This window comes from Ranitomeya variabilis, chromosome 1 (assembly GCF_051348905.1).
Source record: "Ranitomeya variabilis isolate aRanVar5 chromosome 1, aRanVar5.hap1, whole genome shotgun sequence".
NCBI classification, from domain to species: domain Eukaryota; kingdom Metazoa; phylum Chordata; class Amphibia; order Anura; family Dendrobatidae; genus Ranitomeya; species Ranitomeya variabilis.
In genome coordinates, this window is record NC_135232.1 from 183,097,310 (window position 1) to 183,110,706 (window position 13,397).

The 13,397-nt window shown below is 41.3% G+C and overlaps 1 long non-coding RNA gene across 1 annotated transcript in view; it reads left to right on the plus strand.

Moving 5' to 3' along the window:
* The first annotated feature begins 9,911 nt into the window (after positions 1–9,911).
* The window catches only part of LOC143793832 (uncharacterized), a 61,461-nt gene continuing 57,975 nt past the window's right edge, over positions 9,912–13,397 (plus strand). Inside the window, exon 1 of the long non-coding RNA XR_013220285.1 lies at positions 9,912–10,095. This is a non-coding gene — a long non-coding RNA (uncharacterized LOC143793832). The remainder of the gene's footprint in view (positions 10,096–13,397) is intronic.

Genomic DNA, 13,397 nt, shown 5'->3' on the forward strand with positions numbered 1-13,397 from the left:
GGATATATCACATAAATGACAAGAGCTTTCCAGTTACCCAAATCCACAGTTTGGGAGTTATATTAAATACTTACCCTAAAAATATGATTGCTCTTTGACAAGTCGCATATATTAGATATTTTTAAACAACTGAAGCTGACTTTAAAGGTGCCTGACACACTGTTATATTTGTCATCTCTCAGCTTTGATTCATATGTGATATACAGTAAATTTATTCTTAATTAGAATAGACAAGCCACCAAGGCAGAATGGTTTGTGACTGGCGGATTGGTCAGACCCTATGTGATCAGATAGTTATCACCAATCCTTCGGATGTGCTTCGGGCAGCACGGTGGCTCAGTGGTTAGCACAGCAGCCTTGCAGCGCTGGAGTCCTGGGTTCAAACCCCACCAAGAACAACATCTGCAAGGAGTTTGTATGTTCTCTCCGTGTTTGCATGGGTTTCCTCCAGGTACTCCGGTTTCCTCCCACATTCCAAAGACATACTGATAGGGAATTTAGATTGTGAACCCCAACGGGGACAGCAACAATAATGTGTGCAACCTGTAAAGCGCTGCGGAATATGTTAGTGCTATATAAACATAAAGATTATTATTATTATGTGCTATGCATTATAATTATGAGACAAACCATTATAAAATAAAAATGATAAATAATAGGTAATCATATTTTCTTTGCCTTGTGATATGGTCACATAAAGTCGACAACTAAGCGTATCTGCCTCTTATGCGTTTGCTCATGAGTTCCCTTCTAGCCAGATCTATAAATCAGCATCTCAGCCAGAGAGTCAGAACCCTAATCTGTACTAGTGAGGGGCAACAACTTCAAAACAGCACTGACTACCAAAAGGTGTTATTTAGAGATGAGCGAATTGCTTTGAGACAAATCATGAAAAAAAAAAAAAATGTCACTCACCCAGCCCTCACCTGTTTTCTTTGATCTGCACACTAGTGCAGTCTTCCCTGAGCCATCCCTGGCATCGTCCAGCACCTAGCATCTTTAACGCCTCATGTGCCGACTAGTCCAGTACATCATAAAGTTGCAGTGTAGTCAGCCCAAGACACACGGAAGATACCACGTGTTACAAGATACTAAAGTAGGTCTGGTGATGACCGCAGTAAGAACCGAAGAAGACAACCAGACCAGAGCTGGGTTGTGTGGTGGGACAGATGAGGGCAGGGTGAGTATAATTCTTTTTTCCTCATTTATTTATTTTGCTCTGGGTCTGGAGAGACATCAGAGCATGATAACGTACTGTACGACTGACTAGCATTGAATAAATTCAATGCCAGTCAAATTCCATTGCAAAATTTGAGCAACCATGAAAGACTCCAAAGACATACTAATAAGGAATTTAGATTGTAAGCCAAATTGGGATCAGTGATGACAATATCTAAATAAGCAAGCCAAATAACATTAAACCTGAAAAATTCAAATTTTGGCCAATTTGCTCATCAATAGTGTTGTGATGCAGTAACCAGCTGTCTGGGTATAGCAATAGCATCCATCAGCCAATGAGAGGCCAGCAGCTAACGTCAGCGGTCCAGCAGCATATCATGTCACTGCAATGCTCTGTCCTGGCTGTGGAAGAAGAGGACACTGTTCACCGAGGGAGCAGAGAAGGATTTTTCTAATGTGTAATGTGAAGAGCGGCACAAAGAGGATCATGGCTAGTATATGGGGACCAGGCTGGGGAACATGGCTACTATATGGGGACCAGGCTGGGAAACATGGCTTCTATATGGGGACCAGGCTGGGGGACATGGCTGCTATATGGGGACCAGGCTGGGAGACATGGCTGCTATATGGGGACCGGGATGGGGAACATGGCTACTATATGTGGACCAGGCTGGGGAACATGGCTTCTATATGGGGACCAGGCTGGGGGACATGGTTAGTATATGGGGACCAGGCTGGGGAACACGGCTTCTATATGGGGACCAGGCTGGGGGACATGGTTACTATATGGGGACCAGGCTGGGGGACATGGCTACTATATAGGGACCAGGCTAGTGGACATGGCTACTATATGGGGACCAGGCTGTGGCCCCCTGACGAAGGTGTTATCGCCGAAACGCGCGTTGGGGCGGAAGCGCGTCCCCAGGACTCCAGTCTTCTGTACGGTGGGTACCTTGTTTCAGCGGCATTTATTGTGTTGGTCTAATGGGCAGCGGCATGTATTTGTGGTAGTATTATGGTAGCCACTGTCCAAGCACCTATCTATACTTTGTTAATGGTTGCTGATAGCTCGGTTGCCCCCCTTGCACAGTCCATCTATTTTTGTTATGTCTACTTAGTTTGTTATATCTTTAGTTTTCAATTTTGTTTATTTTTTCTAATTCCATACATTTAATTCCCAATCTTGGAGGACTGGTAGTCCTGGGTGCGCCCTTCCTGCTATCCTCTCAGCAGTGTTTCTGTGTTTGTACTATCTTCCCTCTTCCGCCTGGTTTTACATTGTTAAAAATCATTAATAAAGTTTATAGTGTTTCTTACATTTGGTCTGACCAGTTATCATCTTTTTTTCGTTTTTCGTTTATATGGGGACCAGGCTGGGAAACATGGCTTCTATATGGGGACCAGGCTGGGAGACATGGCTGCTATATGGGGACCAGGCTGGGAGACATGGCTAGTATATGGGGACCAGGCTGGGGAACATGGCTACTATATGGGGACCAGGCTGGGAAACATGGCTTCTATATGGGGACCAGGCTGGGAAACATGGCTTCTATATGGGGACCAGGCTGGGAGACATGGCTGCTATATGGGGACCGGGATGGGGAACATGGCTTCTATATGGGGACCAGGCTGGGGGACATGGTTAGTATATGGGGACCAGGCTGGGAAACACGGCTTCTATATGGGGACCAGGCTGGGGGACATGGTTACTATATGGGGACCAGGCTGGGGAACATGGCTACTATATGGGGACCAGGCTGGGAAACATGGCTTCTATATGGGGACCAGGCTGGGAGACATGGCTGCTATATGGGGACCAGGCTGGGAGACATGGCTGCTATATGGGGACCGGGATGGGGAACATGGCTACTATATGTGGACCAGAAAAACAGAAATCGGAAGCCAAAGTCATGAGTACAAATTTGCACAGAAAACTTTATTAAATATTTTTAAAAACACTCCTTTAAATATATTAAATATATTAAAAATGGAGACAACACATGTCAGAAAAACTACACAAAGTAAGCCACGGATGACATATCACCGTTACACCATTAAGTTGGTTGCTCCAAAGAGCTGCTGACCACCCCTATTGCTTTTGAGTATGTGGACTCAAATTTTACCCACTGATCTATAGTTCTGTGGTGGACATAACACAATGTCTATGCTGTATATAAATATAAAGTGCATAGTGCTTCACTAGACATTAAGCAGTAAATAGTCCACAGATTGTTACCATAAATATTGGCCAAATCCTATTGTGAGCCAAACCCTATCACAGTATACTGCTGGGCAAAATAACCGAGTACCGTTTTAAGCAAATACATTGGAGTTTTAAATATCATACATGACCTGCACGTGTAGTCCTGAGCCCCAACGCACGTTTCGCGTTAGCTTCGTCCGGGGGAATGTGTGCCTAGATGCTATATTTAGCTCTATTTATAGTGTTTCCTTTCATAGGTGGCAGCGGTGTTGTAATGGCGCTCACATCGCTGGCCCCGACCACAGCGCATGCGCAGCTCGGCGTCCCACGTCACCGCTCCACTTCCCTGCTCGACGCGTCAGAGCAGGGGGCGGAGTCAGAGACGCGTGTAGACGCGTTGCCACGGCAGCACGGCCGTCCAGGACAACAAGGGAGCGCACCAGCCGCATGGTGGAATATGTACGGGCACGAGTGATCTGTAAAGACAAAGTACAGCAGGATGTATCTAAGATGCATGTATGTAGGTAGATAATTGCTTTTGGATTGTGCGATGTGTATTTTACAGAGGGTAAACCCATATATCAATTAGCTTACAGCTAAGGGGTGTGAAGGGGCGGGATCAGAGATGTGACAAAACATGTTGCTGCAGCAATACGGCAATGCAGAACAATAGAACATATTTGCTGCAGTGAAAGAGGTGTTGCAGACACAAATAATAATGGATACAAAGTGCTAAAAAATGTGTCTAAAATACACCCATGTAAATGAGTCATTGCAATTTACTATTGCAATATGTTTTGGAAAAATATAAATATATATAAATCTACATAAAAGTGAACCTCAATATAGAAAAAGGCTAAAGGCCAAGATTTAGTGTGTGAAGGCCAAGTGAAAATACATATATACAGATAAGTGATGAATAAATAATTAAATTGTGCAGTGTATATATTTTTTAGAAAAATAAGTCTCCATATCCGTTTGTGAAGCTAAAACCAGACGTGCAAGTCCTATATGCCATCCAATATAATAGATGTTGATAAGAAATATACAAATTGATTTAACCACTAAGATGTTAAGCACATACCGGTATCCTAAAAATTATAAGCTAATAATATACAGTTGTGTAAATTGTGGGTACATTTTTTTTTTTTTTTTTTTTTTTTTTTTTTATATGAATATATGTGGACCAGGCTGGGGAACATGGCTTCTATATGGGGACCAGGCTGGGGGACATGGTTAGTATATGGGGACCAGGCTGGGGAACACGGCTTCTATATGGGGACCAGGCTGGGGGACATGGTTACTATATGGGGACCAGGCTGGGGGACATGGCTACTATATAGGGACCAGGCTAGTGGACATGGCTACTATATGGGGACCAGGCTGTGGAACATGGCTACTATATGGAGACCAGGCTGGGGGACATGGTTAGTATATGGGGACCAGGCTGGGGAACATGGCTACTATATGGGTCCCAGGCTGGGGAACATGGTTAGTATATGGGGACGAGGCTAGGGAACATGGCTACTATATGGGGCCAGGCTGGGAAACATGGCTACTATATGGGGACCAGGCTGGGGAACATGGCTACTATATGGGGACCAGGCTGGGGAACATGACTACTATATGGGGACCAGGCTGGGGGACATGGTTACTAAATGGGGACCAGGCTGGGGAACATGGCTTCTATATGGGGACCAGGCTGGGGAACATGGCTTCTATATGGGGACCAGGCTGGGGGACATGGTTACTATATGGGGACCAGGCTGGGGAACATGGCTACTATATGGGGACCAGGCTAGTGGACATGGCTACTATATGGGGACCAGGCTGTGGAACATGGCTACTATATGGGGACCAGGCTGGGGGACATGGCTACTATATGGGGAACCAGGCTGCAGGACATGGCTGCTGTATGTGGACCAGGCTGGGAGACATGGCTGCTATATGGGGACTGGGATGGGGGACATGACTGCAATATGGGGACCAGGTTGGGGACATGGCTGCTATATGGGGACCAGGCTGGGGACATGGCTGCTATATGGGGACCGGGCTGAGGGACATGACTGCAATACCCATAAAATTAAGTCTGTTAAATTAAAACTTTTTCTATGTGTGGCCCATATACCCAGAAGAGTTTCAGACACCTAGTTTAATGTATAATTAATGTCACAAGGCTCTATAACCTATTTCCTGACAGTTTGTTTTCACCTTCCTGATCAGGCCAAATTTTTCATGTCTACAATCACTTCATGTGTCTTTTTACGGGGTAATGATTCTGGAATGCTTCTACATATCCCAGTGGTTGACAAGCACCCTGTAAATTGTTAAATAGGTTTTTCCCTCTACAGTAATGCTCCTAAAGCTAGATACACATCTACCTTGTGCTCTCCACTGAGCATTTATGTTTCTGAAATATTCCATTCAGACAGACCCCCCCAACAAAGCCAATCACTACACTAAATTGAGACAGGCAAAGTCTCACTTGTACTCCGTTTGGCCTCCATTCTGCAGTGTTCATCTTTATAGAGGTATACAAAACTGTCAACTGTGCCTGTGTCAATGATTAAGAAGATGGGACAACACTGGTTAGATGGAACTCAAAATGCCTCCATCTGCCATATTATATTGAATGTTCTGTCGGAGTTTTGCTGTTTTGCTTGAATCATGTCTTTCAGAGATTTAGGTGGAAACCCCAATGTAAGTGCCTAGTGTAGGGAGCAGGATAAATGTGAACCGAGCCTTAGGGAAGCAGAATGTACAAATCAACAGCAGTTCAAGATTTGCTTTTATTTATTTTTGTTATGTTCCATATAACTGATAAGACAGCTTTACTCTTTGGTTTAGTACAAATCAGTGATTCCAGTTTTGCAACCTTTACACCCTAAAAATGCTTTTTGGAATAAAAAGTTTTGTATTTTGAGAGCTATAATTTTTTTTTTTTTTTGCCTGCAGAGCTTGTTTCTTGCAGGATGAGTTACTCTTTATTAGTACCATGTTTTTACCATCTTGGGGTGCATAATATTTCTTTCTATTCTGGTCTTGGATAGGCTAAACAAAGAAAAAATAGAAATTCATGAATTGTTTTAATTTTTTATGGAATAAAAGCGTTAACACAACTTTATTAATCTGGTCAGTATAATTACAGTGATACCAGGATGCCAGATTTAATTATTTTTTGCTAAGTTTTTATACTTTTGCACTTTTGATCAATTTTGTAGAAAAAGAAAATTGTTTATAAATCAACATTTTCTGAGAGCCATCACTTTTTTTTTATTATTCCTCTGAAAGGGCTTAATAGGGTTTTGTTTTATGTGGGAAGAGATGTCAATATCAGAGATAACATTTTTATTTCCATATACATTTTTGATTACGTTTTATTGCACTTTCTGTGCAGCAGAATGATGGAAAAACAGTGTTTTTGCCATGTTTTTTTTCATGGTGTTTACCATAGGGGTTAAATACTGTGAAAGTTTAGAGATCTGATAGTTCCAGATGTTGCAATACCAAAATGTGTACTTTTTTTTTGTTTGCTTGTTTCTATGTAAAAAAATGTATTTATCGGCAAAATATTTTTTCCTGATTTTTATGTCCTCTAATTTTTTTGGGGGGGTTAATATTTTTACAAATTTCTCAACTTTTTTTCACTGTTTTACATAGTCCTTCTTTGGAAATGTTTTATACTCTGCTGGATTAATAGCTTGAAACACTTCTGCGTTGCATTATCAGTCTTCCAATGACAGCAGGCCTCTTAGATGCTGTATTTGGTAGGGCCTAATAAGGCAAGTACCCGGCAGACTGGTTGGTCATTCTTTAACCTCCAGCTTCCACAGCACCCATTTGGGTCACCAATAGGAGAGAGTGAGTCCCGTTTCTTTCCCAAGACTCTGGATGTCATGATCGCTATTGAACCTGAGCTCCAGTGGTGATCACATTGGGCACAATGTCCTTTGCTAGCACAATCAACTGGAAGTACTGGATTGTCCTTTTTCAATATGTACTTCTAAACTAGGATGCACCAGTTTGGCCAATGTCAGGAACTAGTTGAAAGATTAGACATTGACTTACAGTTTGAGCTGAGCAAAATGATTAATGGTTCTGGTCCGATGTCCATAAATCAGCGCTCCTTAGCAGCTGAACCAGGAAATGCGAAATTCTAAAATGCAAGTATCTTGGACAAAATTGTTGGCACCCTCAACTTAGTAATTGGTTGCACACACTTTGGAATAAATAATTGCAATCAATCACTTCTTATAACCATGAACAAGCTTCTTACACCTCACAACTGGAATTTTGGACCACTCTTCTTGTGCAAACTGCTGCAGATCTTTCATATTTGAAGGTTGACTTCTTCTAACAGCAATTTTAAGATCTCGTCACAGTTGTTCAATGAGAGTTAGATCCGGACTCATTGCTGGCCACTTCAGAACTCTCTAGCGCTTTGTTTCCATCCATTTATGGGTGATTCTTGAAGTATGTTTGGGGTCATTGACCTGCTGAAAAACTCAAAATCTAGGATGCAAACCCAGCTTTCTGACACTTTGCACTACATTGCAAACGAAAATCCTTTGGTAATCTTTAGATTTCATGATGCCTTGCAGACAGTCAAAGCACCCAGTACCAGATGCAGCAAAACAATCCCAAAACATCTTTGAACCTCCACCATTTTTGCCTGTAGGTACTGTGTTCTTTTCTTTGTAGGCTTTATTCCATTTTTGGTAAACAGTAGAATGATGTGATTTACCAATAAGCTCTATGCTGGTCTCATCTGTCCACAAGACGCTTTCAAAGAAGAATATGGCTTACTCATGTGCATTTTGGCAAACAGTAGTCTAGGTTTTTTATGTCTCTGTGTCAGCATGCCATACTATTTCATTTCATTCAAATGTCGACAGATAGTTTGCGCTGACGCTGATGCACCCTAAGCCTGCAAGAACGCTTATATTTGTTTGGAACTTGATTAGGGCTGCTTATCTGGACTATTCTGCATTGCAAGCTCTCATCAATTTTTCTCTGCCGTCCACATCCAGGGAGATTAGCTGCAGTACCATGAGATGTAAACTTCTTGATCACATTGTGCACCATGGACAGAGGAACATCAAGATCTCTGGAGATGGACTTGTAACCTTCAGATTGTTGATGTATTTCCACAATTTTGGTTCTCAAGTTCTCACTCAATTCTCTTCTCCTCTTTCTGTTCTCCATGCTTAGTGTGCTTATACACAGACACATAATGCAAAGACTGAGTCAACTTCTTCCCTTTTTATCTGGTTTCAATTGTGATTTTTATATTGCCCACATCTGTTACTTTCCACAGGTGAGCATCACATGCTTGAAACAAAGTTTTTTACTCACAATTTTAGAAAGGTACCAACAAATTTGTCTGGCCCATTTTGGGGGGTTTGTTTGAAATTTTGTTCTATTTGCTTTTTTTTAGATTTTTTTTGTGTTGTTCCAATAGACACAATGGAAATAAACATGTCTATAACAAAATATGTGTATTTGTAATAATTTCTGGGAGAAATACTTCACACTTTCGGCCATGACTGTATATCTCTAAATGAGGAATCGGTACCTTTTTTTTTATTAATAAGAACATGACATGAAGCCGACAAATCATGCACAAGAGAGTTCCTTGTAAACATAGAGCTGGCCTGTTACATGTGCATTCCTCAATTCCACAATGGCAGCTGAAGTGTAGCTCTTGATAAGTAAAGATTATATTTATTGTGTTGACATTAGCTCATGTTGACAGATAAAGGTAGTGAAATTCCTCCATCAGTTGTCGGGTACTAAATTTAAGAATCTAGGAATGTGTTGAAAAATACCTAAAATGTAATTACAAGAGCAATGTCATTCATCAGATTAAAAATGTTGTCTATAAATTAAAATGTGAAAACTAGTTAAGTGAAACAATATCACCCAACATGCAGTAAATCTGAGTCGCAAATGTAAAATAAATTATCAATGGTTGTATTTTAGTCACAGTAAAGATATATATCTTTGTACCGTGTTAGCCAGTTGTGCATAAATATGTGATTCTTCAGAATTTGCATTAGTCTATGCCTGATGAGGAGACCTGAGTAGTCTCGAAAGCTTGCAATTTGTTACCATCTTTTCAGTTAGCCATTAAAAGGTATCAACCACTGAGGACTCTCAATTCCAAATATTTTTGTATTTTAGTCGTAATCTGAAGCTATTGGGCCTTAATGAATATAAAGGATTTCCCAACCAAATGCCATGTAACATTTTGTTTTTATTGTTGTGCTTTTCTGTAACACCAGATAAAACTTTTGACAGATTTTGTAAGCCAGAAGAGAATTGGATTACAGTTGTACAAAAATTGTATGACATATAGAAAAGACGCAAATTATGATTTACGCTAAAATATTTAGATAAAGAAAACGATGCCCACATTGTTGAAGAAGAAAAAACAGACAAAATCAAGTAAAGTTTGCTTTAAGAGGTTATCCAGGACTGTTTAATTTTTTTTTACTACAGGCCAGTAGCAGTAGTTGCTAACTACCTATATGATTTCTGCTGAGACAGAGCAGTCAAAGACTACGGGGGTCAATCAGCATGAAGTCGGCAGTCACACTCCATCTACCGAGCAACCCAAAGGAAGGAGAGCTGCTCTGTTGATGTGGAGCAGCTGAATCGCTGTCAGGAGTGGATGGTTACTGCTCAGAGCCAGTGCCAGGCAGAACAGGCAGGTAGGGCTTGGCTCTGCTCTAATGCGGCGGTTGTCAATTCCGATGTATGCTCCATATGAGCTCCAGGCTCACTGTGCGATATTCCTTTTCGATGTCCCCTGATGATGTTCCGTTTGAGTATCTCAAATGAAACATCATCGAAACGGGAGTAGAAAAACTGCTAAAAAAGAAAGCATTTAGATAGGTCGGGACTGGTCTCTGCTTGCTCGTTCTCTTCTTACAACGTGCAATCACAGTGCGCTCTGTTGACGGCTCGTCACTTCTAATCATAGCTGGTAAGAGATCGCATTTTCACTGTGCTCTGCAGTGAGGGAATGGTAGGGACTTTTTAATTAACCCCTTCACCCCCAAGGGTGGTTTGCACGTTAATGACCGGGCCAATTTTTACAATTCTGACCACTGTCCCTTTATGAGGTTATAACTCTGGAACGCTTCAACGGATCTTGGCGATTCTGACATTGTTTTCTCGTGACATATTGTACTTCATGTTAGTGGTAAAATTTCTTCGATATAGCTTGCGTTTATTTGTGAAAAAAACGAATATTTGGCGAAAATTTTGAAAATTTCGCAATTTTCCAACTTTGAATTTTTATGCCCTTAAATCACAGACATATGTCACACAAAATACTTAATAAATAACATTTCCCACATGTCTACTTTACATCAGCACAATTTTGGAACCAAAATTTTTTTTTGTTAGGGAGTTATAAGGGTTAAAAGTTGACCAGCAATTTCTCATTTTTACAACACCATTTTTTTTTAGGGACCACATCTCATTTGAAGTCATTTTGAGGGGTCTATATGATAGAAAATACCCAAGTGTGACACCATTCTAAAAACTGCACCCCTCAAGGTACTCAAAACCACTTTCAAGAAGTTTATTAACCCTTCAGGTGTTTCACAGGAATTTTTGGAATGTTTAAATAAAAATGAACATTTAACTTTTTTTCACACAAAATTTATTTCAGCTCCAATTTGTTTTATTTTACCAAGGGTAACAGGAGAAAATAGACCCCAAAAGTTGTTGTACAATTTGTCCTGAGTACGCTGATACCCCATATGTGGGGGTAAACCACAGTTTGGGCGCATGGCAGAGCTTGGAAGCAAAGGAGCGCCATTTGACTTTTCAATGCAAAATTGACTGGAATTGAGATGGGACGCCATGTTGCATTTGGAGAGCCCCTGATGTGCCTAAACATTGAAACCCCTAACAAGTGACACCATTTTGGAAAGTAGACCCCCTAAGGAACTTATCTAGATGTGTGGTGAGCACTTTGACCCAACAAGTGCTTTACAGAAGTTTATAATGCAGAGCCGTAAAAATAAAAAATCATATTTTTTCACAAAAATGATCTTTTCACCCCCAATTTTTTAATTTTCCCAAGGGTGAGAGAAGAAATTGGACCCCAAAAATTGTTGTGCAATTTGTCCTGAGTACGCTGATACCCCATATGTGGGTGTAAACCATTGTTTGGGCGCAGGGCAGAGCTCGGAAGGGAAGGAGCGCCATTTGACTTTTCAATGCAAAATTGACTGGAATTGAGATGGGACGCCATGTTGCATTTAGAGAGCCCTTGATGTGCCTAAACATTGAAACCCCTAACAAGTGACACCATTTTGGAAAGTAGACCCCCTAAGGAACTTATCTAGATGTGTGGTGAGCACTTTGACCCACCAAGTGCTTCACAGAAGTTTATAATGCAGAGCCGTAAAAATAAAAAATCATATTTTTTCACAAAAATGATCTTTTCACCCCCAATTTTTTATTTTCCCAAGGGTAAGAGAAGAAATTGGACCCCAAAAATTGTTGTGCAATTTGTCCTGAGTACGCTGATACCCCATATGTGGGTGTAAACCATTGTTTGGGCGCAGGGCAGAGCTCGGAAGGGAAGGAGCGCCATTTGACTTTTCAATGCAAAATTGACTGGAATTGAGATGGGACGCCATGTTGCGTTTGGAGAGCCCCTAATGTGCCTAAACATTGAAACCCCCCACGAGTGACACCATTTTGGAAAGTAGACCCCTTAAGGAACTTATCTAGATGTGTGTTGAGCACTTTGACCCAACAAGTGCTTCACAGAAGTTTATAATGCAGAGCCGTAAAAATAAAAAATCATATTTTTTCACAAAAATGATCTTTTAACCCCCATTTTTTTATTTCCCCAAGGGTAAGAGAAGAAATTAGACCACAAAAGTTGTTGTGCAATTTGTCCTGAGTACGACGATACCCCATATGTGGGTGTAAACCATTGTTTGGGCGCATAGCAGAGCTCAGAAGGGAAGAAGCGCTATTTTACTTTTCAATGCAAAATTGACTGGAATTAAGATGGGATGCCATGTTGCGTTTGGAGAGCCCCTGATGTGCCTAAACATTAAACCCCCCCACAAGTGACACCATTTTGGAAAGTAGACCCCCTAAGGAACTTATCTAGATGTGTTTTGAGAGCTTTGAACCCCCAAGTGTTTCACTACAGTTTATAACGCAGAGCCGTGAAAATAAAAATTATTTTTTTTTTCACAAAAATGATTTTTTAGCCCCCAGTTTTGTATTTTTACAAGGGTATCAGGATAAATTGGACCTCAAAAGTTGTTGTCCAATTTGTCTGGAGTACGCTGATACCCCATTTGTGGGGGGGGACCACTGTTTGGGCGCATGACAGAGCTCGGAAGGGAAGGAGCGCCATTTGGAATGCAGACTTAAATGGATTGGTCTGCAGGCGTCACGTTGCATTTGCAGAGCCCCTGATGTACCCAAACAGTACAAACCCCCAACAAGTGACCCCATATTGGAAACTAGACCCCCCAAGGAACTTATCTAGATGTGTTGTGAGAACTTTGAACCACCAAGTGTTTCACTACAGTTTATAACGCAGAGCCGTGAAAATAATTTTTTTTTTTTTCACAAAAATGAAATTTAGCCCCCAGTTTTGTATTTTCACAAGGGTATCAGGATAAATTGGACCCTAAAAGTTGTTGTCCAATTTGTCCTGAGTACGCTGATACCCCCTATGTGGGGGGGAACCACTGTTTGGGCGCATGACAGAGCTCGGAAGGGAAGGAGCGCCATTTGGAATGCAGACTTAAATGGATTGGTCTGCAGGCGTCACGTTGCATTTGCAGAGCCCCTGATGTGCCTAAACATTAAACCCCCCCACAAGTGACACCATTTTGGAAAGTAGACCCCCTAAGGAACTTATCTAGATGTGTTTTGAGAGCTTTGAACCCCCAAGTGTTTCACTACAGTTTATAACGCAGAGCCGTGAAAATAAAAATTATTTTTTTTTTCACAAAAATGATTTTTT